Source organism: Oxyura jamaicensis, chromosome Z (assembly GCF_011077185.1).
Source record: "Oxyura jamaicensis isolate SHBP4307 breed ruddy duck chromosome Z, BPBGC_Ojam_1.0, whole genome shotgun sequence".
NCBI classification, from domain to species: Eukaryota; Metazoa; Chordata; class Aves; order Anseriformes; family Anatidae; genus Oxyura; species Oxyura jamaicensis.
The window spans coordinates 54,661,289-54,688,885 of record NC_048926.1 but is presented as its reverse complement, the minus strand read 5'-3'; positions in this window follow the sequence as shown (position 1 = coordinate 54,688,885).

Genomic DNA, 27,597 nt, shown 5'->3' with positions numbered 1-27,597 from the left:
GGCTGTGTGGTGTTTAGCTGCCTACCAGTGTTAATCCGTAAAAAAGGATCACCTCCTCCAAGCTCAAGAACAGTCCATCCCAATAAGCAGGAAGTCAGGCAGGAATGCCCAGAGGCCTGCATGGAGGAGCGAGTAGCTCCTGGCCAGACACAGGCACAAAAAGCCAGTGTGCAGAAGGTGAAAGCAAGGACAGGTAACCTGGGAGAATACAGAAATATGTTGCCCAGGCATCCAGGGATGGAGTTAGGAAAACTAAAGCCCAGATGGAATTAAATCTAGTCAGGGGTGTCAAAGGCAACAAGATTGGCTTCTGCAAGCACATAGGTGACAAAAGTAAGGCTAGGGAAAATGTGGACCCATTGCTGCATGAAATGGGAGACCTAGTTACATAGGACAGGGAAAAGGCTGAGGTACTGAATGCCTTCTTTCCCTTAGTTTTTAGGAGCAAAACCATCTCCTAAATCCCAGGAATCCCAGATCCCATAGACCCGGCTGACAGGCTGGAGCAAGGAGGATGTGCCCTTGGTGGAAAAGAATCCATTTAGGGAATAGTTAAGCAGCCTGGACATACCTCAGTCCATGTGCTCTGATGGGATGCATCCACTAGTGCTGAGGGAGCTTGCAGATGGCACTGCTGGAAAGCAGCTTTGGAGAAAAGGAGCTGAATATCCTGATGGACACCAAGTTGAACAAGAGCCAGCAACATGGCCTTGCCACAAGGAAGATTAACAGTATTCTTGGCTTTAGACATTATACAAAGTACAGCCAGCAGGTCAAGAGGTGCTCCTTCCCCTCTACTCAGCACAGGTGAGGCTACTTCTGGAGTACTGCAATTCAGTTTGGGGCTCTTGTACTATGTCCAGTACTGGAAACTTATGGGCACAGTGTAGAGAGTCCAGTGAAGGGCTAAGAATGTTTTTCACAGAATCACAGAATAGTCTAGGTTGGAAGAGACTTCCAAGATCACCGAGTCCAACCTCTGACCGAACACTACCAAGTCCTCCACTAAACCATATCCCTAAGCTCTACATCTAAATGTCTTTTAAAGACCTCCAGGGATGGTGACTCAACCACTTCCCTGGGCAGCCTATTCCAGTGACCAAGGTCAGAGCCTAAGTTTTAAGGTACTGGAATACCTCTCCTCTAAGGAAAGGCTGATAAAGTTGGGCCTGTTCAACCTGGAGAAGAGAAGGCTCAGGAGCATCTTATCAATGGCTATAAATACCTGAAGGGAGAGTGCAAAAAAGTGGAAAACAGGCTTTTTTCAGTGGTGCCTGAAGACAGCACAAACCACAACGGCCACAAACCAAAATGCAGGAGGTTCCCTCTAAGTATCAGGAAACACTTCTTTACTGCATGGGAGACATAGCACTGACACAGTTGCCCAGAAAGATTGTGGATTCTCCTTCCTCAGAGATATTCAAAAGCCACCTGGCAATGGGCCTGGGAAACCTGCTCTGGACAGCCCTGTTTGAGCAGGGATTAGGATCAGATGGCCTCCAGAGGCCCCTTTTAACCCCAACCATTTTTTAATTTTATTTTATTTCATATTTTGTTATGAAAAAAAAAAACAACTTTTCAAAGGAGACTGATTGGACCTCAGTTACTGTGGCTCTGAGAACTGAAGTTGGACATGTGAGCATCAGGAGTTAAAGAATCATATTCATGTCTCTTTTAAGAAGGCTTGCCATTGTCACCGGAGTTTATTTGTGAAGTATTAATCACATATATATGTGGGAACAGAAGTGTTGTTTTTTGCATCAGAGATGGTAACATAAGCACAGGGAATGCAAAGCATGTTGCTTCCAGGGACTGTGCAATGTATGGGGGGAAACAGGTACTAGACTGATAGTCAGTGGAAAGCACTGACTGGGCGTACGTGATCAAAAGGCTAAAAAGCCATCACAAGGAGTAAGAAGGATGCAAAAGGATAACAAAGGGAGGAATTAAATGTTTATAACATTTGTATGAATGCAGTAAAAAGCATTGCAAATCTTGTGAACCTGTAGTACTCAGCCAATGAGGAACCAGGGGATAAAGTAAGTGTGGGTGAACAGGGCATAAAAGGTGTGAAAACTGCATCCCCAGGCGCCTGCCTGTTTGCCACATGCCCCCCATTGCAATCACAAATACAATGTTACTTCTCTGAGATCCTTGCCTGAGCCTCTGTTATTGGCTAATGAGTGTTTCTCACAATACAGACATCAGCAATGCTATTACTGCCAGAGACTCTCCAGTGGGTGTCCCTATAAAAGCTGCAGGAAAACTGCAGTTACACAATGAAGACAAGGATAAGTGCAGGAAGTGAAAAACTTCTACTGAGTGGGCATTGGCTGAATTGTGTGCTGGTTGCAACACACACGCAGCAAAGAAGTGGTCTTTGCCCCAGAGCTGTTAAGGTATTGCTTAAGTCATTCAGAGCTTTCTGTGAACAGAAAGCCTAACATGCATACCAGAAGCACTCTTTCTTCTGTAAAAAGGATCGTTTCCACTTTTCACAATTAGTTTCTCCTCATTACTCATACAGGTTACTGAAGGATTCAGAATGGATTATTTTTGTTTATTTATTTATTTATTTTTGCCTGTGGTTAATGCTTTACTTCATTAGAAAAGTCATGGTACTTAAAAATTAAACATGTTCCATCTAATTCAGCAGAACTCATTTGGGTGCTCGGTTAGAATCTTAATGCCTAATGCTGCCTTCAGCCATCAATCTGCCAGGTGTGACATTAGACAGATAGTTTTCTTATCTGAGCTTGCTATTTTCCTGCATATTTTTCTTCTGCATATTTTCAGGGAGGTGACACAGAAAAGCCTGGAGTTTTCTGCTAGTGAATAAAAATGCATACAATTTTTTGTCAGAACTACTGTGTTTTGATGTGCTGTTCAGAGATGTGCTTTTCAAAGACAAACCCCCAAATTGCTCTCCTTTGCACAGCTTCTGTTGATGTTTTGCTGGCAGTCAATTTTTGTTTTCGGTAAAATAGCTCCTTAAATTGAGGAATGATTTTATGGAAAATGAAAAATTTAACTCCTTGCTCATTGCATGGTGTGGTTCAATCCAATCTTTTTCAGATTCCATCCTGTATTGTACTGAAAAGCTTTTTACAAGTTCTTGTCAGATCTCTCTCTTTTTTTTTTTTTTTTTTTTTTGCTATATAAATTTTTTTTAAAAATTTGGAGGAGAATCTATTTAATATTTCTTGATAAAGTGAAACCAAAGAAAGATATGTCACAGTGAATCGAGGTTCATCTGCACAATTTTGGTACAAATGTTTTTATTGGGTTGCTTGGAAAAACCCTCTTTTCTTGTTTTCTACAATTGCATTGTTCTCTACATTTCTACTATTATTTATTAACTTAAAATGTACACTTAGCAAGACTTATGAAGCTCTGGTGGGCCAAAAGAGTCAGAGCCTCCAAAATAAAAAATACAAAAATCATCCATTCTTTAGTATGTGGCTCTGCACTGGAAAAGCTAACCACTTTTACAAGTGTCTCTGAAGGAGATAAAGACCAAGAAAAGTCTAAATAATGGACTTTTTTCACCTACTGTAAAAATAATAGATTTTCAAATATCAATTTATAGCATCCTGGATTCAAATTATGATACAGTATAAACAACAGTTTATCTGTAGGGTTATAATTTGTTTGATAATTTAATTTAAGGGGAAAAAATGTAGTCTGGGTGTTTTTTTGTTTGTTTGTTTGTTTTTTTGAGGTGTGGGGAGGAGTCATTCTCTACCCATTTCTGTCAAAACAACTTGGCCTATCTGGGAAGTCAGGAAACTAGGAAGCCTGGAAAGGCTGTTTCTGCCTCTCTCCTGCAACTGGTGTCTGTCTGTGCTTAGCTTGATTCCCAGCCTCAGCCAACTTCTGCGGGCAGAGGAACCTGCAGCCAAACAATTGAAAAGAGAAAGGCAGAACTGTTACTGCTAGGAGTTATCTCTGATCTGTCCCATGCCTCAGGCAGCAAGCAGGGGAGACACAGGTCTTGTTCCTACAACCACCTTTTTCAGGAAGCCAATTTACCAGGAGATCAACCAGGACACTAGGGAGAACTGAATCAAAACAGTGAATAGCCATGAATGTACCACTTGTCTCATCTTACATTACACCACAGCCCATGATAACTACCTTCCACCATGTAAGTTGTTTCTAGCCTTTGAATCTTCTCCCATTTCTTTTTTTCTGCCCTCTTATGAAAGTGTGCTTTCCTTAGTACCTGTAACTTACGCTGCCCTGGATGGCAAGTCTGCCACAATCAAGCTACTCTCAGAAGCGTCTAAGTGGAATCTTAATTAAAGGTTTTGAAATATTATTTAATTAATTAAAGATTAATGCGTTTATCTCTCATTGTGAAATTCCATTTTCCAAAGCTGCTGAAGTACTTTTCAGCATGATGCATAATAGAATAGGACCTAAGGGATGTAATTTTAAACAGTAATCAGCGGATTTGGCCAGTTCAAATACATTTGGCCATAACCCAGTACATAGGGTAACAGAAACAGCTTTGGGAGGAGAGCAGGTTTCTGTGTGCCATGCTGAAGATGGCATACAGACCACAGCTCTACAGCGTGAAAACAAAGGATGCAGTGAAGTGTTCTTTCTCTTACCTCTCACTCAACCATCTTTTTAACGTTCTGCAAGGCTTTTTGTGGTGGAAAAACAGTTTCAGAGGCTCTTCACAAAAAGCACAAATTCTCAAGGGAAAGTAATCCTGAGACTGTAGTATCCATGGCCTCTTTGTGCTCAAGATGCAGACTGTGCTTTTCCCAGAAGTCTAATAAAACTATAAACACATCTGTTCACATTGTCTGGAGCAGAAGAAAAGGCATTAAGTACACTTGGTTCTCCCTGCTCTCTATCTTTTGCCTCCAGCATGCATCTACTAGCATGTTTCAGGCCCAGATATTAAGTTAGTTTGATACAGATCCTCATTAGGTGAGTTACATGTCCTTCCTGCAAATGTGGTTCCTCTCTCAGTACCTCAGAAAAGCAGGTTGAGCCACTGACAGGTCAAAGAGCCTTGGTCTGAGGCAGTCACAGGCTTACGATGAGACATCTCTGCTCAGCAACATAGCCAACTGACTGCTCGCTGTTGTGGGTGTTTAACAAGTCTCTAAAAGTGGGAGGTAGTTCATTTCCATGACAGGTTTGACATTAGATTTGCAAGTTTATAATTACATCTAGTTGGTCCTATTATACTGTGCTGCATCATGATGAAGATTACTTCAGTACCTATGGGAAACAGAATTTCACAAAGAGAGACAAACACGTCAAAACCCACATGCGAATGCAAGTATTGGATACTGCTATTAACCATGTCCTAACTATACTCCTCCTTTCTGCTTCTGATTGGTTGATTTTAATTTAGGGGAGGTAAAACACTAATCCTGAAGAGAAATCCCTTCAGGATAGTTGAAAAATTTAGGAATAAACTATGAGAAAATTGCAAAGACAGGAAATTGATATCAAAATCAGAATTAATAGGCTTAAAGATTCCAATCCAGTAAGCAAAAATTCACAGGAGGTCCCAGGATCTGTTGCCTCTGCAAAACTTCTGAGGTTGCCATGAATCTTTTGTTAATTCACTCAACCTCAGTAGAATTTTTAACTATGCTGATCCTAGCTAGCTTGGAGTTGGAATGATTACCACCAGCTGTGTGATTAGTATGATGAGGAAAATAACTCTTCCGTTTATATGTGACATTTAAAATATTCATGACCCTGCATGCATATATAGAGATCTAAACATAGACTTAGGGATGATAAAAGATTGTTACAGAGAACTGTGTACTTAAGGAAAAAAAAATATGCCATAGTTACTAAAAAATCCCACCACGTTCAAAGCATGATCCTCACTCTGAGAATGCATTTAAGTCCAGAGCTTTCTGAGCTTTTTCCCTGACTGCCTAAATAAACCTCTACCAGCGTAACAGTGGTCAAATGAAACCCTTCCCTGAGCAAAATGGAAATAGAAAGCAATGAGTGAAAGGATACACAGCCCATCTCTCCCACAGGCTGACACAATGAGTGTCTCCTTTGAGAAAGAGCAGCAGTCACAGAACTCCTCAAGGCTCACCCTCCACCAGGAGAGCTCCCTTCTGACAGGCATCTTACGGCCACCTGTGATAAAACCTCTGCTTCAGCAACAGGTTGGATATGAATTAAGTAGCCCATTAATCCACTCCTTAAGGAGGAACAACCAGGGATCACTGTTGTATATACGATGTATACCAGTAAAGCTAAAAGCACCTGACTGAGGAATGTGGTACTGTATAAGCCTGATAGAGCAGGGAACTGGGGCCCTGGGAGAGAAAGTGACTTGCCCAGGAGCAAGCTGAAACAGCTCCTGTAAGACTATGGCTGTCTGACTTCTCAATCATTTCTCCCAGCACACCTGCATGCAGTAGAGAATGCAGTTTTGAGTTGTCTGCCTCTTAGAACAGCCACGTAGACTCTTCATGGATATAATCGAGTGCAGAAGGTTGTTTCTTGAGGGGCTCTTTTCTTTCTAGACATGCTATGCAACTCTTGGACTTTCACTGATGATTCCCTGAGACTTCCAGAGACCAAACCTGTTGAGACCACTTCCAGAGCTCCTTCCCTCTGCCACACCCCTGTGGTGGGCAGACTGGTAGCCTCTAGCAGGGTGACAGATGCTTTTGTTTCTCAGTCACAATCTGAGGAAGATAGCTTCCATTCAAATGCAAAATAGTGTTATATGCAGCAAGCCACTTTCCAGCCTTGACCCATTGTATGGCCCACATTAGGCAGGCTTCTGCATATTCATAAGTACACTTCATTTCCTCTGTAGCTCATAATGCAAGTTGACACAGCATAAATCCACTCCTACCTTCACTGTGAAATAAACAAACAAAAAATGTTAAAGATTGCAAAGATGAGTGGAGCAGAAATTAAATTTCTCTCAAAAGCTTCATTTGGCCCCTGCTGTGCAAAGCCATGCCTGCTTACATTTTCTGTAGCAACAAAAATACAGCTCAGCCTATTCCCTTAAACTGTTTATGAGGATCAACAAAAGGTAAAGGCAAGCAGTCTGGGCCAAAGCTGGAGCTGCTTAGGTTTAAGGGAATGGAGTCAGAATGGTCCTTGTGGATGCTGCGCGAAGGTATGAATAGGCATGGTTACTGCGCAGAAGAGCTGGCAGGAGAACCTGATGTGAGAGTAGGGATGGTTTGGGGCTGGTGAATGCACGGAGACCACCAGCACATCTGTACACTGCTCACTCAGCGATCACTTAGCCCTACCTGTGGGGGGACTAGACAACACAAAAGAGGCTGTGCTAGGATGTCCCTGCAATGCTTCAGAGTGCAGAGATACCCACAAGGCTTAACTCCACTTTCAGCAGGCACAGAGAAACAGCTGAGGCAGTGGTCTTGCATGTGCTTTTGAAGTTACAACCAGGTGACAAAGCAGGGGCTTCCCTCACTTGTCTAGATGGGAAATACTTCTGCAAGCAGCTTGTTTCCTTCCTACATAGACCTTTTCCACAACTCCAGGCCACCAGCAAGAGGTTATCAGATGAGGTTTCCCATTATTCAGCGTGGCTATGTGAGAAATTTCCACCTGCTGCTTATGCCATACTCTCTCCTTTTGCCTCTGCTCCCTAAGGGCTTGTTTTAGACATGAGAATTTTACCTTTTCATCCCTGCTGCAAGCTTGTGATCTGCAGGCAAATTTAAGGCAATGTATTAGGAGAAGGCAATATAGTCTGAGCTCTTGCTTTGCAGAATGGCCAGTCAGGTCACATGGAGGAGCTCTGCACCTCCATCAGCAAGGCCTCAAATTAAAGTCAGCCCTGCAGGCAGAGCCTCAGTTGTTATCTTTGCTGCTTCTCCACACTTTTGTGTGAAAGTCTGATGGAAAACAGATGACTGACTTTGACAACAGTAGCTCCAGACATATACATGGACCTTTTCTTCCTTCATCCCACCCTCTCTCTTTAATGTTATCTATAGGATTGCCAAACTTGGGTTTTCCATATAAAAGGCTTTCAACAGCTGAATAGAAAGGAACAAGGGATAATGTTGAATGAAAACCATATGTTATAATGCACATTCCAAACACTATCTTTGTTCACTTCTTTTATTGCCTTTAACAAAAGGTTAAAATATTTAATTCTAGGATTTCCCTACATGTTCCTCTCTGACAGAGGCTAGATAAAATAGCAGCATAAAACAGACTGAGCTGACATCCCAGGTCCTTATTTAATGTTGGATCAGTAACCATGGCATTCATTAATACCTCCATTCCCAGTCTATGTAATGCAACCTTTGACAGCTGCTTTCTTCAATAGCTTCAATAGTTTGTACATGACCTCATGGTTCATATTCACAGATGCCCCTCACCCTGGTACCTGACAGGCTCTCCCATCTCTATCCCTACCTGTAGACAGACAATTTTTTATCATCCCTTCACTCTCGCCCAACTATTTTGGCACAGTAAGCCAAACCAAGGGGACATTCTGCAACATGGGCTGGGGTTGGGGCTGTTCTGCACCTGGTGGGCAAGGAGTGCAGACAGGGAGGTGGTAAGTCAAGAGAGAACGAGACAGTGCAGGGCTCCTGTGTTACAAGGAGCTGCCTGAGTTTATCTGTGCAGCATCACATGGGTGTGAAGGTCACTCTGTACAAACAGCACAGTGACCACTTCACAGGCCTGGGCATACTCAGGTGAGCTCTCTTGTGGATCACTAACTCCTTGATGTACAATGGTCTCCCAGTCATGATCACTACGAGGTCCCTCAGAGGCACAGTCTTTCTCAATGGCAAACTGGTAAATACCATGTGCTCTCTTTCTTCCATCTTTTCCACCTTCTGTGTTATGTCTTATGTTTGGTTCACAAGCTTCTGCAGGAAGGAGTCTCTCTTTTTGCAAGTTGATTAAGTAGAATAATTGTCGTTGACATGGAGTCCCTTACACTTACTATAAGACTTCTACAAGGCACCAGCACCATGGAAAATTAATTTCACACTGTCCATCACTAATTTGATGTAATTAGATCTGTCCTGAATCTAAACTAGCCACTAGGACAGGGCTGGTTTTATTGTGTGTATTTAAAATGGTTTTGATTAGGAGACCCTTGAGGTAGCTGGCAAAATAATTGCTGATGCATAGATAAAGAGCCCTCAGTAGCACTCTCCATCCTGGGAGGGTACTGCCCATTCTTCTGGATCATTGTAATAAGTCCAACTGTGATGAGCTGTTACCCTTCACTTTTACGTTGGTCTCTAGAACATTAAATCTACCACAAAAACAGCCTGCTTGTTTTTCTTCGTCTGTTAAAAAAAAAAAAAAAAAAAAAAAAAAAAAAAAAGTCATTGCTTTATGAATCATCTTGTAAATATGAGAGCCTTTGGGATGTTTAAATAAAATATCATTGCCATATTTTATCTTAATTTTCAAAAGAATGGTATTTTATTTTTTTTTGCCAGCAAGGCTGTTGTTCTCAAAGGGCTACTGTTGCACTCAGAAACATATTGACCACAATCATTTTTTTAAAAAAATAACAGAACAAAAACAAGAAAAAGAAGAAGAAGAAGAAAAAAAAAAAGAGTACATTTTTAGTCTGCTTTCTGCTGGTGGCACAACACATGTATGTCAGACTGTCATAGCTCTTCTGCAGTTTCCCCACGCTGGCCTTGCACACCCTGACTACCTGAGATGTGTACAGCTGAATCACTGCTGAGGGTCTCACAGAAAGTCACTGAAAGATCTTGGATCTTATTTCTCCGGTGAACTGCCAGATGGAGTGTTGTTGTAGCATCACATTAGGCATTCAGCAGACAAAGCAGAGATCACCAAAAAATTCTGCTGCTTTTGGAGTATGAAATCAGAAGTGCTGTAGAAAACCCAAGAGCCAGGCTTGGCAGGGATGGAGAAAAGCAATGGCCTAACCAACAAACCAGGTCCCTCTTCTTTTCTAGTATGCACAAAAAAATCCAGTGAATCTGCACAGCATGACTGAGATTTCACTAAAGCAAGCTAAAAAAGAGTTGCAGACAGGCTGCTTGAATTATTTTCTCTCTCCAGAAAAATAGTTGCACATAAAGGAAATATTTTTCAGAGAAAAATCATAAATATTCTAATATAAGTAATGACTGAGAGAGAGTACAGGGAACAATCAAGCTTGTACGATGAAATGAAGGGTGTCTGCATGCAACATAACAAAAGGAAATAGAAAAGTGCACATTTAAAGACAGGTTCCATTAAATAAAATAAAAAAAATCTAGATTTCTGTGTAATAATAATAATAAAAAAACAACACCAGTGTGAGAGGAGAGGGCATTAAATATAATAAGAAAGAATAAACTGATCATGGCACCAGAAGCCAGAGGTAGGCACTACCCAGTAGAAGAAACTAAAGAGATAATTTTGTTATATAGGGGATATCTCTCTGTGCATTGCAAACTGACTATCTGTAAATAAATAAATGAGGAAGAACAAGATTTTTTCTTGCATTTTACAGGCATGTCTTGACAGAAAAGGAGTGGCTAGAGGAGATCAGTCTCAGATGGACCTAAACAGTGCTGCATACACAGCAGTTCGTCAAGACCGTCACAAACTGACAAAGGAGGAGCACTGCCATCTATACTGTCCAACCCACATCCCGTAGGCCTTCTTCAGGCCTGGGATGGACAACAACATATCAGGCTTCAACAGATCAGAGTTGCCTGTTGTCAACACTCTGCTTAGAAGTCAGTGCATCGACACATTCATCTTTTGTTTCAGATGTGTCAAAAAAATATAATAGGGAAGAGGCTATAATGCAAGGACAGAGAGAAGGTGAGATCTAATGCTAGCACTGTCCAGCTCCCACAAGCAGTGTGATAAAGGTGAAGAGTCTCACTCTTTTACAATGAATCAGAATAAATATGACTGCATGTCATACTCATGAATTAGGACTGGAAGTGTGGTCAATTAAGGAGGTAAAAGCTCAAGTAAAAGGAGGAGATGATGACACAGAGTACTAGGTTTGCCCTTGGGGCTAATACAGACATCCAGTTATTTCTATAAGAATTGGAAAGAGCACATTGTAACCAGGGTAATAAATTGGGCAAGATCTTGTAAAAATGAAGGCACACTGTCATCCTCCAAACAGAATAAAAGTGCTATAAGGAAAGGACTGCTACAGGAGATATTTCACCAAAGGCATTTATAGCACAGACGGAAATCACAATTTTACATTTACAGTTGTGATTGAAGTGTGATTAAGTTGTGAATTTGCAATTGTGCTTATACAGCAAGAGTGGCAAAATAATAATAAAAAAAAATAATAATAATAATAAAAAATGAGAGCACTGAAGCCTAAACACAATAAAAAGGATGGAAAAGGAGTATCTTGCCTTTTGTTGATTCAGCAATTCACCCACGTTATTTCAAAGAAAGCCCCAAATCATTTTAAGGCCAGCACCTGCCCTGTGGTGTTCCCCATTTTCCTCCTCTGTTTCATTTTCATCCTCATTCTTCAACAAAGGAGCTACAGAGAGATACTGAAGGTGATTTGTGGAAAGGAGACATTGAAGGAGAGGTGAGGGGCAGGCAGACAGGAACTGGGAGGGGAACTGAGAGCACTGTAAAGCAGAGAGAAAATGAGATTCAGAGAAGCCAGGTGAGTGTTAGCACTTGTCACTGTGTTACCACAGTGGAGGTGGAATTCATGCCCACACAGTACTAAAACTTGTGTATCTCCCTCCTACAAAACCAAAAGGTAAAAGCAGTCAAGACAGATGTGTTGTGAATTAGTGGCAAAGCACACTCTATTGGAAACGAGTTCCTAAAAAAAGCTGGCAAAGCACACATCCTCAGCCACCTTCTTGTCAATCCTATAAGGCAGACAGAGGTTATTGCTACAGATGTAACCAGGAAGAAGCCTGGGTGCTGATAAACACCTTGCACTTTCTGGAAATGACAACAACATCTTCATCACAGCTTCATTGTTTTAACTTCTTGCCGGGTTTCCCTTGGACGTTAGGTAAAGCAATTTGTTCCAACTCACTCTTGCCACATTTTCCAATCTGCTGGGACCAGCCAAGCAGATGTGCCAAAGTGAGTGGCATTCAGATGCAGACAAAAATCTGAAACAATTAATTCAAAAAACATCCTTAAACCTCACCCCTGCGCAGAAATCCCAGTACATGGGAACCTGCTTAGCTTGTCATTAGCTAGTAATAGGTACAAATTAAGCATGAAATAGAAGTCGGTAAAATCTTTGTGACTGTAACATTTAGAAGCATGGGACTCATCACCACAGATGAGAGAGCAGTGGGGGGCACTCATCTTTGAAGAGGTTCTGCTCCCAGCCTGGCTTGCAATGCTGCGTTTTTAAGAGGGAGTTAGAGAGCAGATAAGCAAAAGCCAGCATCTCCCAGGAGAGGATCCAAACACACTGTGCCCATTTGGTCACAAACACTGGACTTATTCCCATGCAAGTTTTCAGTGTTCACTGGTAGCAGACTTCACTCAAAGCTCTCAATGACACTGGGGAGAGTGAGTGTGGCAGTAACAGGTAGAAGGAAAGGGCAGTAGCCCTCAGATTCACTGGACGGACCCCTCCACACATACACATTAAGCAGCATTAGTACAATGGCAGCGGTTATTTCCTCCCAAAGCAATCACCTCTTCATCAAAGCAGCAACATTTTGCTGCAAGGATGATAGTAGAGCTGGAACAGATTGCTGGGTTCCTTGGTGAACAAAGTAGGGCAAGATAGCAGATTGAAATTGTCATTTTGGCTTGGGATCTGGGAGGCAAGACAGCTTGATCCTATCCAGAAGCAGGGATGTGAAGTCCAAGTAAAGGCTGCTGGTGACTATAGCAAAGGCTTCTTCAGACGGTAGGCAAAAGAAAGCACATTATAGCACAGCCACATCAAACAATACCTGCTTTGTAGGCGCATAGTGCAGAAGGAAACAATGGTCATATACTGTGTACTAACCTTGAACATCATGAGATAGCTGCATGGTCCTGCCTTCTCCTTGACCTCACAACATTCAGAGAGGCCCAGATCCCATACTCCATGGCTTCCCTTGGGATGGAGGGTGTCTTATTCCAATGAAGATCACATTCTGATGAGCACCTGATGATCATCGGTATCTCACAGGGACCTGCCAAAGTGTCCACAACGGTACAGGAGGTAGGAGATGTACCCCACTAATGTTAGTTTATTCTCATGATAATTACAAAAGCTGAGTAGACACTTTGAACATCGCCTCACGTATGCCTGCACCTGGGTAATGTTTTGGCCTAGAGCAAGATGTTTCCCTGATTCATATGTGAAAGAAATTCTTACCACTTCAAGTATTTTATTTTGATGAAGACTTTGATGTTCTACTAGAAATGCTGCAATCAGACAACATTTTTGATGATGGACTTTTAGATTCAACTGTTTATAAAGTGTAATGTAAAGGATAACTATGTCCTCTGATTTAGCTAGAAAATTTCCTTCTAAGCCACAGTACTCATCCAATTACAGGAAATGCAATTTACAATGAAATGGAGGAGATGGAAGACACATGACTGTGATATAAATGCTAAGATTTTGGCTGGCTCTATCATGTAATTGTCCTTTAGTAAAAAATCCCAAGAAGCTATCTACTAAAGACCTTTGTTAAGGGATCTAGGTTAATAAATAAATAAATAAATAAATAAATAAATAAATAAATAAATAAATAACCTGCTTCCTAATAAATTACAAATTGCAAGAAAGGCCTGTGGACATTTAAAGAACTAGCTAAGGAGTTTTACAGTACAGTGTCAACACTTCCAGAACTCCACAAGACTATGCAGACAGTGGAATTTGTGCAATGAGAGCCAACAGAACAAAACAAAAAAATTCCTACCAATATTTTTGCCTTCCTCTTAGCACAATTTGTACAATTACAGGGATTTTAAAGACAGATAAGCATGTTTGTCAAAATGTTGTGGTTTAACATGTCAGGCAGCTAAGCACTATAAAACCGTTTGCTCCATAGTGGGATGGAGAGATAATTGGGAGGAAAGAAAAGTAAAAGCTTACGGGCTGAGATAAAGACAGTTTAATAGTACAGAAAAGGAAGATAAATAGTCTTGTATAATTTATAATATAATACAATATAATATAATGAAATATAATATAATATAATAATGATGTTGATGTTAATATTAATAGTAATAATAGAGTATACAAAGCAGGTGATGCACAATGCAATTGCTCACCACCTGCTGACTGATGCCCATCCCCAAGCAGTGGACTCCTGTCCCCCAGCCAGCCACTCCATATTAATTGTTCAGCATGACACCGCATGGCACAGGACATCCCTTTGGCCAGCCTGGGCCAGCTGTCCTGGCTGTGTCCCCTCCCAGCTCCTGGTGCACCCCCAGCCTCCTCACTGGCAGGGCAGCACCAGGAGCTGAAAAGTCCTTGGCTCCATGCAAGCACCACTCTGCAACAACTAAACATCGATGTGTTATCATCGTTATTCTCATCCTAAATCCAAAACACAGCCCTATACCAACTTCTAGCAGGGAAATTATCTCTATCCCAGCTGAAACCAGGACACAAAAATATCTTTATTTTTTACTAAAAATATGAAACTTTAAAAGGTAGATATCAACATAAAATAAAATAAACCAGATCTTGTTTTCTACTGAAGTAAATTCTTGTTTTCTACTGAAGCAAAGACATTGTCTTAGGAAAAGTGCTTTTGACAGCTGTTGTGATGTTGTAGAAAAAAAGTGGTCTGTAATGGTTTGTGAGGTACACCAAACATCTCTTTAGGTTGACAATCACACAGTTATTGTATGAAAATTAGAAAAGGAAGCCCATCTGAAATCCTGCAGATTTTCAACACATTAGGATTGTTAACATCCACCACATATTCTCTACCACTTATCAATTTTAATAATCATAATAAATTACTAAATGAATATAATCTGCAGGAAGCATGTTCTGTCCTCCATAAACTAAGGAATCTAAGCAAGAAAGAAGTGTACATTTTATAATGAGGGATTTTTCAAACAGCAGTTACCAACTCGTATGATTTAATACAACAATAGAGGTCCACAATTTTGTGTAAGATACTACAGAACAGCTGCACTTACAGAATCTTTATTTGGTTGAAACTGGTTTATTCAGAAATATTATATTTCTGAACTTAAACAAACCAATATCAATTGCTGAGCTCCTAATATATACATATATATTTGAAATCCCACAGTTAAGCTTCGATCCACAAAAATAAATAAATAAATAAATAAATGAACTAATTAACTAATTAATCCTATGACATGTTTTTAGTCTTTCTGAAAACAAATAGAACTTCTTCTCCCGTATTTCACGTAATATAAAGAGTTGTATTAAAAATCACTGTTGTATTTAAAATAACATCAATAATAGAGTAAGAATGCTTCATTATATGAAGACGTGGTCAGAACACAAATTAATAAACATTCAAAGAAAGAAACATTCAGCCAAAGACACCATGATTTAAGGATTGTCTTGTTCGTGAAGGCGATGAAAGCCAAGCAGACCACATAACCAAAAACTGTACTACTGTCTCCTTGATTTCAGCTCTTCCTTCAACTTGGCGCCTTTGAGGTTGAGTAAGCAGAGTGGTGCCTATTCTACCAGGAAATATACTCCCTCTGACCAAAATCTCTTCTGTCTGGACCACGCACCACATCAGTCTGCTCCTTGGCACTAGCTCTGTGCCCTCCTTTGTGCCCTCACACGCCATGTGAGTGAACACCCATGGCTGTGTGCATCCACAGCTGGGTGGACAGCCAGCTTCATTTCCTTGGACTCCCTCACACATCTAATTCCCGCATTTCCCCTGCAAGACTTCTGTAGCCTGCAAGTTCCTTTGAGCGGGGCCTGTCTCTACGAGACACTTCTGAAAGACAGAGACACACAGGAATGGCTCCTCGACTAAGGCCCCTAGTTCCCATGGTAATATAAAAAATAAACATAACAATAAGAATAAAGCAGTCTGGCAGTGATGAGGCATAAAGAAGCACAAAAAAAGGGACATGATAAATCACCTGGGAAACAAGATTTTTTTTTTTTTTTATCTTTACTGCCCATGTGCTCTCCTTTCATATAAAAATGTATAAATTTATATACCTATGTGCAAGCCCCAGACAAGAAGAGGCAGACTCTTTTCATGTTTCAGTTAAGCTTCTCTATGTGTAGAACTGTAAAGTTTATTTCAAGTTTTCAAAAGACTACTGCCTTCTGTATAATCTGGAAAAAACTTTCAGAATAAACAAAATTGTCTATTCTAACCAACATTCTGAAAGGTTGGGATCTTAAGAACAACCTACTGAATACAGACCAGTAAAAAAAAGGCCTCTTTTCTCACCTCATTCCCTGAAGAACCAGCAGTACTAAGGACAGCATGCTAGGCTTCTTGCTTTTATCTGGTAGAGTCTGGCCTCTTCCATTCTCCTAAGACATCATCAAGAAGGGTTGCTCCTTCCAATTACAACACTACTTCTCCAGAAACCCATCAGTTATTTTACTTTCTTACATTTACTTAACAGCATGAAGCAGTTTAATACGTTGCTCACTTTAAAAGCCTTCAGTACCAAAGGTCTCCTTTCTGGAAGATTACTACCAACATAATTGTCAAGTCAGTCTTAGAAAGAAGAAAAATGTGGTATTTTTTTAGCCTCCAGCAAGCTTACCAAAGGCTAGGAATGTTGGACAGGTATCTGGGTCAGCTTTTCACTGGATACTCCAGCATGAATTTCAGCTTCTTGCGGCCTCTAATGATGTTGGCACTTTGTATGCAGCACCTATGAGCTTTTCAATTTGAATTACTGTGGCTAACGTGAGCCTCCATGTCTGACAAAAAGCTTTTGAGACTCTTGTTGATTTTGTGTGGCTCCCAAACCCAAATAAAACTAGAATGTCACAGAACAACAAAGATGGGCTCAGTGGTATTCCGTGCATTTCATCATACTGCTTGAAAACCAAGTGTCAGTTCATATTTATTTATTTTTATTTTTATTTTATTTTATTTTATTTTATTTTATTTTTATTTTATTTTATTTTCATTCGATTACTGACCAAAAAGGGGCTTAAGAAGCAAATCCAGGTGAGGGTTCTTCATTCATTCAGCTGGGTACTATGCATGGTGCTGGGCCACAGTTGGGCCTCGTTCTCATCTCCCACAGCTTGCTGTTTTCACTTGGGATATAATGCAGGAGATAGTCTTGTTGTGTCTCACTGCACAAGATCTTGGGCATCTTCTGAACACAGCAAACCTAAGGACTTGCAAAGGCTTCTGTGGAGTCTTCTGCACTTTGAACATCCCTGCTCTCAATTCTTCACAGCTGCCTTGCTCCAGAGCTAATCTGACCACGTGGGTGGTCAGCAGGTTAGCGCTCCCTACCCAGTTAGTCCTCTTCTCTCAGCAGGGCAGAGGAAGCCTATGATACCTCAGCAGAGGAGGAAAGAGACATCCCCTGAGTCTGCAAAATACCCAGGTACCACTTTCAACTGTACAACAATAAATCATGTGTTAACTAACAGTATCCAATACATCTATACACCAGCTGTCTGAGGATCTGTGCTCTGACATGTCTGGAGCTATTTCAGTGCTTGTTAAGACAAAAGCACTGTGTTCCTAAACAACTGTGGAAAGCAGTGTAAGAGTGGAATTAACCCTGAGTGCCCTTTAAAACAAACTGTGACTTTTAGGCAGGCTTCTAGAATATAAATTAAGAGCTGTGGTGTGAATGGCTTCAGAAAGACACTATATACAAGGCAGCCCAGCAGATGAGGTCTCTAAACAACTGTAACAGCTTAAGCTATTTTAGTTCAGCATAGTAAATCAATAATCGTCTGTGAAGAGCCTTACTGAGAAAAGAAGGATGTGAACTGTGACAGGTGATCAATGCAAAGCCTGTAATGGCAGATACTTGATTATTCCAAAAAGCAAAGTTTGACAATTCTTTGTGTGACCCAGTATTACCTGCAAGTTTATCTTCAGTGGAAGGGCAACATCAATGCCAGCAGAATGTCATGAGGCCAAAAGAGATGCAGGTCTTGCAATACACTTTTTTTTTTTTTTTTTTTTTTTTTTTTAAATGGTGTCAGGGAAAATACAGAGAGAGGTTGCCTAAAATAAAGTTTCTGTTCATCAAAATAAAGGCTTTGTGAGAGAAACTCTCCTCATGCAAACTAGTAGCACAAGTTCAAAACCAGTTTGAAGTGGGATTTACTGAATACCTATACTTTGTGATGGTACCTCCAACTGGAAATACTGCAAAAATGTCAAGATATGGCAACATCAGCAGAAAAGCCAAAGCATGAATAATCAGCATGAGCCTTTCACAGTTCCAGTGTATGAAATGAAATGTATTTCCATTTCAATAAACTACCAAGTAGAAGCTATTTTTGTCATAAGGCAGATAGAAAAGCTGTGCAGCTTTGACTTTAAGTCCCAAAATTATGTCTGCAGTAGTAATTATCTAGGATATTTCCTTTTCATAATAAATGACTATTTTCCTTTTTCACAAAAGAGCAGCAATGGGATTTTATTTATTTATTAGCTCTTTCTTTCAATGCAAAATAAGGAGAACATTTGTTCTCCTTGTATGAGAGGAGAGCTGGATTCACAGGGAATGCTATTTTTACATCTCCCAGCAGTGGATTCTAACAGTCGCAGCCTAGCTCTCATGAATGTCCTCACTTTCCCTTCTGATCCATCCTATCGGCCATTTGTGTGTCTAGTTGCACTTACTGGCAGAAATAGCAGTGGAAGAGGCTGCTGACTGCTGAGGGATTTTCCTCCGACAGAGCAAGGACAGTGCTGAAGGTCCTTCTAAGACATGCCCCAGTTCTTCCACTATTTCCAGGACTGGTGCAAGACCTATCAGGGGAAGTCTTCTCCTGTGTTACACAAAAATTCCAGTTAGAAGATCATGGAGGATCCCTCCTGCTGTGTGTCCTCTGTGAATTTAGTCACAGACCTCTGAAAATCAGGGCTGTGCCTCAGAGCTGGAGCATGCTGAATAGAGTGCCAGCATAGGCAGCAGAACTATGTGACCTGAGATTGTCTTTTCAAAACAGATGGGTAGCAGCGTCCTGACAAAACCAGAGAGGCACATAATGAAACACTAGTAAAGCAAGTGAGACCTACCACCACAAAGCTAGCTGTGAATAGAAACAATAGAAATCAATCTTGCACGAGGAAATAACAAAACAACTCAGACTTTTCTCCTTTCTGTTCATCCTTTGGAAAAAAACAAACAAACAAACAAACAAGTAATGTCCTGAAGACAGTATGACATATCAGATCTACCCTGAGAAAAATGTTATAGTTGCATCTTGACAATTCAGACCACAAGCCACTTTCATTTGTTTTCTGCAGAGCCTGGACCAAGGTATGTGTTTAAGGAAACAGGGAGGGACACAAAAATAAAATAGACAGAGAATAACGTACCTACTGTATATTACCATTGAGATAGATGTCAAAGTTTGGAACCAACAAAATAGGGACTTAAGAGCATATAATTAAGGTCAAATTGCAGAGGCTGTTACCCACCACACACACATTAAAAACAGCGAGGTGGGAAGCGTCTTCTGGAAAGAAAATACTTCCTTATTGTGTATGTATACTTGTTTGAAAAATCTAAGTCCTAATTCATCAGCATGCATATGGAAATGCTTAAAGGCATGCAAATATACATGGCTGAGTCAGAACCTTAGTGAGGAGACAATGCTTTGGCTGGCAGCTTTGCTCCTTTTTCTGAGTGGCTGCTGTCATATGAAATTTACCTCTAAAGCCCTGTGACCTTAATAGAAAGAGATTATCTTCTCATCCTTCTCAAAAATTCAGTTGTGCCTTCTCAAGCCAAGGATCAGGCTTGGAACAGCCTGTCTCCAACGACAGTGAGATAGTGCTTTTCATTACTGCAAACAAAAGATCTTCCTTCTAAATGCTACGACAGCAGAGAATTCAAAACACACATACAAATGGAGGACTATCAGAATGTACTGAGCCTGCAGCCAGCTTGCTACATAAATCCCAGAAATTGCTGAATATCAGCCTCCCTCAATTGTGCCTACACATGTGCATAAATATACAGCACTGACTCCCCTATGTGAATGCTATTGCGTTTTTGTCATACCAACAGAAAAGGAAAAATGAAAGTCACACATGGAAGGTGTAAGACCAGGGGAAGTGTGCATAGCCTGACCAGGGGACAGACTGCACAGCCTGGGTGCTCAACACATAACACAGAAGAAGCTTGGTATTATTCAGACATTTCCCCCAAATTCCCAAGGTTACATCAGTTTTCTGCGTTATGCAACTTGTTAAAGCTGCCAGTGATACTGCACCTCTCCTGCTACCTGCAGCTGCTCAGCCTCAGCAAGGATCTGTAGGGAACAGAGAATAGAGAACTGTGATAGAGCATCATCTGTTGCCTCAGCTGGGCAGGATCCCCTTGAACACCTGATCCTGTTCAGACGTGCATACCATGCTGCCTGGATGGATAGGGTCTTAAATGCTGGGGAAGCTGCAAAGGGCTGATCTACTGTAACATCTGCCAAGCCTGGAGGCAAAGAAGAGGTGAGCCACAACACAGGAAATTTCATTAGACCCTACATCCCTGTTGCAATACTCTTCTCAGATATTCTGATGTAAAAATAGTAATAATGATAACAATACTGATCACATAAAGCACAAGCATAGCTTACAGGTAATGAGTGAACAAAGTGCATGCAGCATGCACATGTATCACATGCAGCATGTCAGGGAGAGAAGATGATCCTACTGCTATCAATACAGAACACTATAAAACTCATCAGACAGTACATGCCAGCAGATTTTTTTTATTTTTATTTTTTCCAACTGTTCATTGTCCTGAGCTTTCATCTTACAGATGCTAATGTCAGATGAGCCAGTAATGCCCATCCACTCCCAGGAAATACATCAAAGGCCACAGGTCTATTTTCATATTTCTTTATCCCACTTCAACTCTTGTTGTCTAAGGCAGTTCAAGACCACAAATATTTAATCAGCTACTGCTTCTTCTGATGTGGATTTTTAAAATCTAATTTCAGTATAATGAATCCATCATATAAACAATGTTTTTGCCAGGATTCCACTCATGGAATCCCATGGTAGAAGCTGTGAAGTGCGATGCCAAAATAATACTAATATGAGTCTTTCACACTGATGCACCAAGGGAAAAGTTCCACTTTCCTTGTAATATTTCCTTTTCCAGTACCTTATTTCTGTGTTGACTCATGTTTGTCTTCAGTTGTTATCAACTGAAGACAATGAATCAATTGGCATTCTTTAAGATGTTCTGAGTACATCATTTTCTGGCTTCATTTCCAGGGAAGGAACCAAAATGCACATAAAACCCAAAAGAGGCTGGTGAAGGCTGGTGAAGGGAATGTCATATCGTGGGACATAACTGTTTTGGGGCAAGGTCTGTGGCTTTACCGTCTGTTTGTACTACATGTGGTACAGTAAGGCTGAGGTTATTTTAGACACTCATCTGAGTTGAAAGCTCACAATACAGATTTCTCCTTGATAATTGCCTAGGAAGACTACACCACCACTGATGAAGAAAAGATGAGAGAAAATGTCCATGTCCACCCACTAAATAGAGATAATTTGGCTATTTGGGTGAGTAAGAACACAAGAAATACCAGATTCTTGAAACTGTGGGCATAAAAAAGTTATTATGAATTTCCCTTCAAAATAATGTGCTTTTTGGGGAAAAGGAGGAACTATTTCAGGATAAGTCAAATTCTATGGCATCATCAGATTGCTGCATTCCAGCATGAACTCTTTGTCCTTAATATTACAAAACAAAACAAAACAAAACAAAACAAGACAAAATCACTGCAAACAGAAAATCAAAAGCTTACTCTGAAAAGAGTTGACCTTATCAAAGCATTGTACTCCATCCTTTTCAAGGAAAATCCATCAGAATTTACATTTCTTGTAGTTTTTATTCTGATGAGGTGGTTTGTTTGGAAAGAAAAATATTCAGGTAGAATATTTGCAAACAGCTGTATAAACAACTCATTTATGGAGGTCTGGTATATCATTGTCTGGAAGATCAATTCATTTTTTCAGTAATAAGTGTGCCAGCTCATAAAGTGCCTGCTGGAGTCATATCTTTTCAGACTGAGATTGCTTTACCAATTAAACAATAGAGCTATCCCGGCTTTACATAAACCAAACAATTACAAGTTTGCAGTTGTATCAATTACAATAAGGGAACTATGTTTTGATGGCAAAATGTATTGCTGAAATTGGTACATCAAAGGACTTACATGGCTCAGAGTTTTAAACTTAGCTTGCCAGCAATTCTCTTTCCTGCCTGCCTACCATGGAATTGTCTTTGACATATAAGGTACTGAGCACAGATCACTAGGACACATTATTTAATTACTGTTCTGAAACCTGGGGCTTTAGCTGTGCTGTGTTTAATGTCTGCCCATTTGTGATCTATGCCATATGTCAAACACTTGCCCTTTGCAAAACCATGAAGTAACTCTGAAAAAAACAGCCTGTATGTAGCTACCTTGGGGAAGGAAATGTGGCATTCCCAGAGAGATCAAGGGGCACAGGCAGCGGGGCAGAAATGTGATAAGGATTCCTAGTCAAGCAGAGAACACCATATATGTGGAGACAAAATATCTTTGTCACATGATTGTCGTTACACCTTTCTCTTAATGCCTCTCAATATGAATCCTGTACCAACATGAATCCTCTTCCATACAGAAGAGACACTCAGGATTACTGCATGCAGAACTTATAGCACAGAATAAACAAGCATTAAAGACACTTTATCTCTTGATTTTTTATTACCTCTCTCCCCAGGGGAAGCCCAGGAAGAGTGACAGAATAAAAAAGAGCTTATGGCATAAGGTACAATTCTCAAAGCCTTGAGCAGATGCTTTCTTAGCTCCAGCACTGAGGAGTCCATGTTAGTGTGAGGAATGAGTCTTTGGAGGTTGCCCAAGGCATCCACATTTATTTTACATCCAGAAAACTCTTAACTAGTCCTATCCACCTATCCCCCCTCCTTCTCAGAAGCACCCAGATGGGCTATGGTTTTGCAGATAGAGAAGCCATTTCTTTCCCCATTGTACTGCCACAGACAACTATGGAGATGTGCTTCAGGAGAAAGGGACTATCCAGTTTAGGCAGCAATTAATCCTGACCAGAACACTGCGGCTAATGACAGACATTGGCTCATTGCCTGCAAAACAGATGCGCTTTCATCTTGGCTTGCAGAGTAATCAAAGTTACATTGCAATTGGCATATGACCAGAGAAAGGAGAGAAATTTACAATGGCTGTAGAAAAAGAGCATTATAAACATCGGAATTTCACACTTCTAGTATACATTTCACAAAATTCTATGAATGTGCCATAGCCTATAGAAATGGGACTGCCAGACAGCTCCAGCTCTCCAAAGAGCATCACATTTTGCGAACGGTTAAAATGCACACATTTTTATTATTTGAGGTACTGGACATAGTGATTCCTTTTAAAATATCCCTTTTCTCATGGAAAATTTCAGTCGTGTTTCTTCAATTTGTCAACCAGCTATGAAACTGCTCACTTTTTTATTGTTTAAGAGTTGACATGACTGAGCCACTCTCTGTTCAATTTGTAGGGCTTTTTTTTTTTTTTTTTTAGACAAAATCTCTTTCTTTTCATGCAGTATTACCCCTTCAGATCCAACAATGGATTTGAAAAACTTATCTCAAAAAACTTGGTTAAGATAAAACTTATCCACAAATCTACATTTCTCTTTATAGATATTAATTAACATTAGTTAGTCAGACTGCTCCCATATCAGTCTTTATTTGGCAAAAGGGTACCTGTTATCCTTCTGAAGCAAAGCTCTGTTTTCAGGCATAGAAGGTAGGACTACTGATAATTTACTGCCTGGCTGAGTCTGGCTGGGCCCAAGTTATGAAGTTGACTTTTGTCATACCAGCCTGTATGGTGCCCTGCTTTGCATTTGTGACTGAAATAGTGTGGATAACACATCTGTGTTTTAAATGTTGTTGAGCAGTGCTTGCAGAGCATCAGGGCCTTCTCTGTTTCTCACTTGCCCCCAGAGCTGGGGGGCTGGGGATGGGCAGGAGGCTTGAGACAGACCATAGCCAGGACAGGGGACCACACCGGACCAACGGGATGCCCTGTGCCATGCAAGGTTGTGCTCAGCTGTAACACTGGGTGAAAGTAGGAGGAAGGTGCGATGTTCATGGTTAAGGCAACTGTCTTCCCAAGCAATCAATATGCACGCTGAGGCCCTACTTTCCTAAAAGTGACTGGACATTGCCAGAGAGTGGAGTCTCAGTGTGGTATGGAGAAGGATCAAGGGACAGACTGTGTGGATAAATTGTCCATCTTTGCTGGTGTTATGATGTTACTTCGATTTTGGAGTGGGGAGCTCTGTAGATGCAAGGGAAGTTCCCGAAGAGTGCGTGATGAATGCATACCTTTACAACAATTCAGTTTCACTGATGCAAGGCAGGGCATGTACCAGGTTTAAGTGGCAAGGCTGTGGCAGCTGGGGCAGCATGCAGGGCTCCTCTGAGAGGAGGCCAGGTCTGCCCTGTGCCGGACACAGCCAGCTCCAGGCAGCTCCAACGACCCTACCACAGGGCACGGCTGGGCCCAGCAGCCAAGATGGTGACACCTCAGGGAAAATGGATACAAGAAAGGGCAAAAAGCTGTGAGACATGAAGAAAACAAAGGCAAGAAATAGACATGCTAACCCCCAGATCAAAGAAGGATGGGGAGGAAGTGCTCCAGGCACCAGAGCAGAGATTGCCCTGAAGCCTGTGGGAGAGATCACTTTGGAGCAGGTACATACCTGCATCTGACAGACAGGCTCAATGAACTGAAGAATTAATATCAGAAAGCAATTTTTAGAAGCACAAGTTCAGGGTCACCTGAAATACAGCTGAGACACTGAACAGTGTGGAGCTCTGCTTCCACCCATTCAGATTATCTTGAAAATGTGCTTTCAGTCTGGCCCTGGCTTGAGGACTTGACAGAGAAGCTCCTTTTTGACAGTAATTTTCTAACAGTCTTTGGCCAGTCTTTGGCACAGTACTTTATTTCCCATCATAAGGTTCCTCATTGAAGAGGGGGATTAAAAGCATTGCAAAGTAGTATATAACTCTCCAACTTGACTTTTTTCTTACTGGATTGAACTTTTTTTTTTTTTTTTTTTTTTTTTTTCCCCAGCAGAGAAATGAATATCATAAATGAATATAATTCCACAAAGGGAAGGAAAAAAATATCCCTTCTTGCTTTCATCAACAGTTATGAATTCTCCTGCTGGCCTTTTCTTGGCAGTTCCAGTCTCCAGTCTTTCTCCATGAATGAAATCCAAGAAGCTGCTTTCTGGTGGACTCCTTCCTTCAGAGAACCTCATAAAGAAGAATGACAGAGGTGTTTCTTGCCACTGACCCATTACTTAGAGGCTTTCAGATGATAATTTCACTGAATATACAAAGGCTCCCCTCCGTATAACCCTCTCCTGCCGTTTTCTTTCCTGCACAACAGTGAAGGTACAGAGAATTTTCTGGAAGAAGTCAGGGCGTCCTTTAAGAAGAATTCTCTGCTAACATCAATGCAGGAGAGGAAGACTGTTGGTTAAATGATGATTGTAAACAAATTGTTTTCCTGAGGATGAATAAAGGGGATATAAAATTTATAACCACTATTATTTGCACAGCAAATCACAACCATACAACTTACAATAGCTGAAAGCTCATACTTCATCTGTTTAGAAATAGCCATCAGAGAGAAGAATGGTCTATTACACTATAGCAAATGTAGAAAAAATACCAGGTGCAGGGAACATCTGTTCTTTTCTTTGTGTGATAGTTAACAGATTATGTTCCCCCTTCCTGAATTTGCAGAGATCCCAACAGCTTTGCTTTGTTTCTTCCATCAGGGAAGACTGAGACCGTTCATGTATTAATGTTCAGCAGTGATTTTTTTTGCAGCTGCAAAAAGAAGAGAAGACAACCAGAACTAGTGTGCTGTCCTGTCTTCCCCCAAGAATTTTGCACAACCTTGTGCAACTCATGTCAGACAAAATATAAGAACAGGACAGTAACAATAGACACAGAGGAAACTGTGTGCATTTAATTTTAGCATTCTGACAGTAAGGAACCCATATACTAAGTTGAGGTCTCTTGTAAAGACAGCAGTGAAAGCCCAGCACATCTCAACTGAGATTCAATCTATCATCACCCACGAGGCTGCTCTCAGCTCTCCAGCACCACCAACTCTGACCATCCCTCAGGACCTCACCATTTTTCTGCACAGAAACAGTCCCTTTTTGAGAGGGCTAAGAAATTCATAATTTAGCTTGAATGAGGATTCCCAAACCAGCTCTCCCTGCTCTGTCTCATGGGGAGCTTCCTGAAGGAGACCAGAGTCCTCATGGCTAGCACAAGGTACAATCAGTAACCAGCTCCAAATGAGTGTCAGGAAAGCCTCAGTTAGAGAGCATGGATGAGGTCTTAGGCTTTCTTTAATTAAGTCAACACAATCTGTTCCATACTCAAGGTTCACCATTGCCAGCTCTCCCAGCTGTTTGGACCACAGCTCAGAGGCTGTAAACAGCAGACCAAGGTACAGAAAACCACTTCCAGAAAATCATGACACAGCAGACAGAAGTCAAGACTTTTTCTTCTGTTCTGTGTCAAACATGCCAGGAGGAGCATTTTTAGAGACTTGCAGAACATCATCCTGCAGAGAGCAAGCAAGGAGTCAAATTGATTTAATCCCCAGTCCTCTTGAACTGCTCTCTGTTGCTTGTGTCCTATTTTGCTGCCACATCCCACACAACACTCCAGTTTGTTTCCAGTTCCTGAAGGATGCTGTGTTAAGAACATTATTGCAGGAGAGCTGAGGGAGCTGATGGCTCGTAGTAGGATTTAAACTTACCTCTCCCAGGACAAGCTCTTAATGTATATCTCAGTAAAAAGGTGAGAAATAAGAAGATTTTCAGCCCCCTCTTCACAACAGAACTGTTCTCTCTGATGCTTTCCATCAGGAGAAAGCAAGCCAGGAACACTGAAATGAGAGAAGAGAAGCTCTCCATGGTGGATGTGGGCTTTTCTAGAGGTAGAGAACAAAGCAGAATGATTCATTTTCATGCCAGTTCTTCTGACAGCCTGGCAACATTCAGGTGGCCTCACCCATCACATGGCAGGAGACAGAGAAGGTGTAACAGTCTGGAGGGAAAACTGTCTGCAAACAACCATGACTTGGATAAATTTTCCTGGTGGTGGCTACATAAAAGAAAACCAAAGAAGAAAAAAAAACATCTATTGGAAGACTGTAGGCAGTCTTGAGCTTAAATAACAGTCTGGTTTGGAAAATGAATAACCAAACAAGCAGGCAGGAAATGTTCATAAGGAACTGCCAGACCAACAGCCTTCTTTATTATTATTATTATTATTATTTAATAATTTGTCCCAGAAATTGACATCTTCTGTCTCAGGAAGAATTTTGACTCAGGAAAAGTCAGTTTTGATACTTATCCACAACATTTTAATAGGGAAACGGAGTAAGTA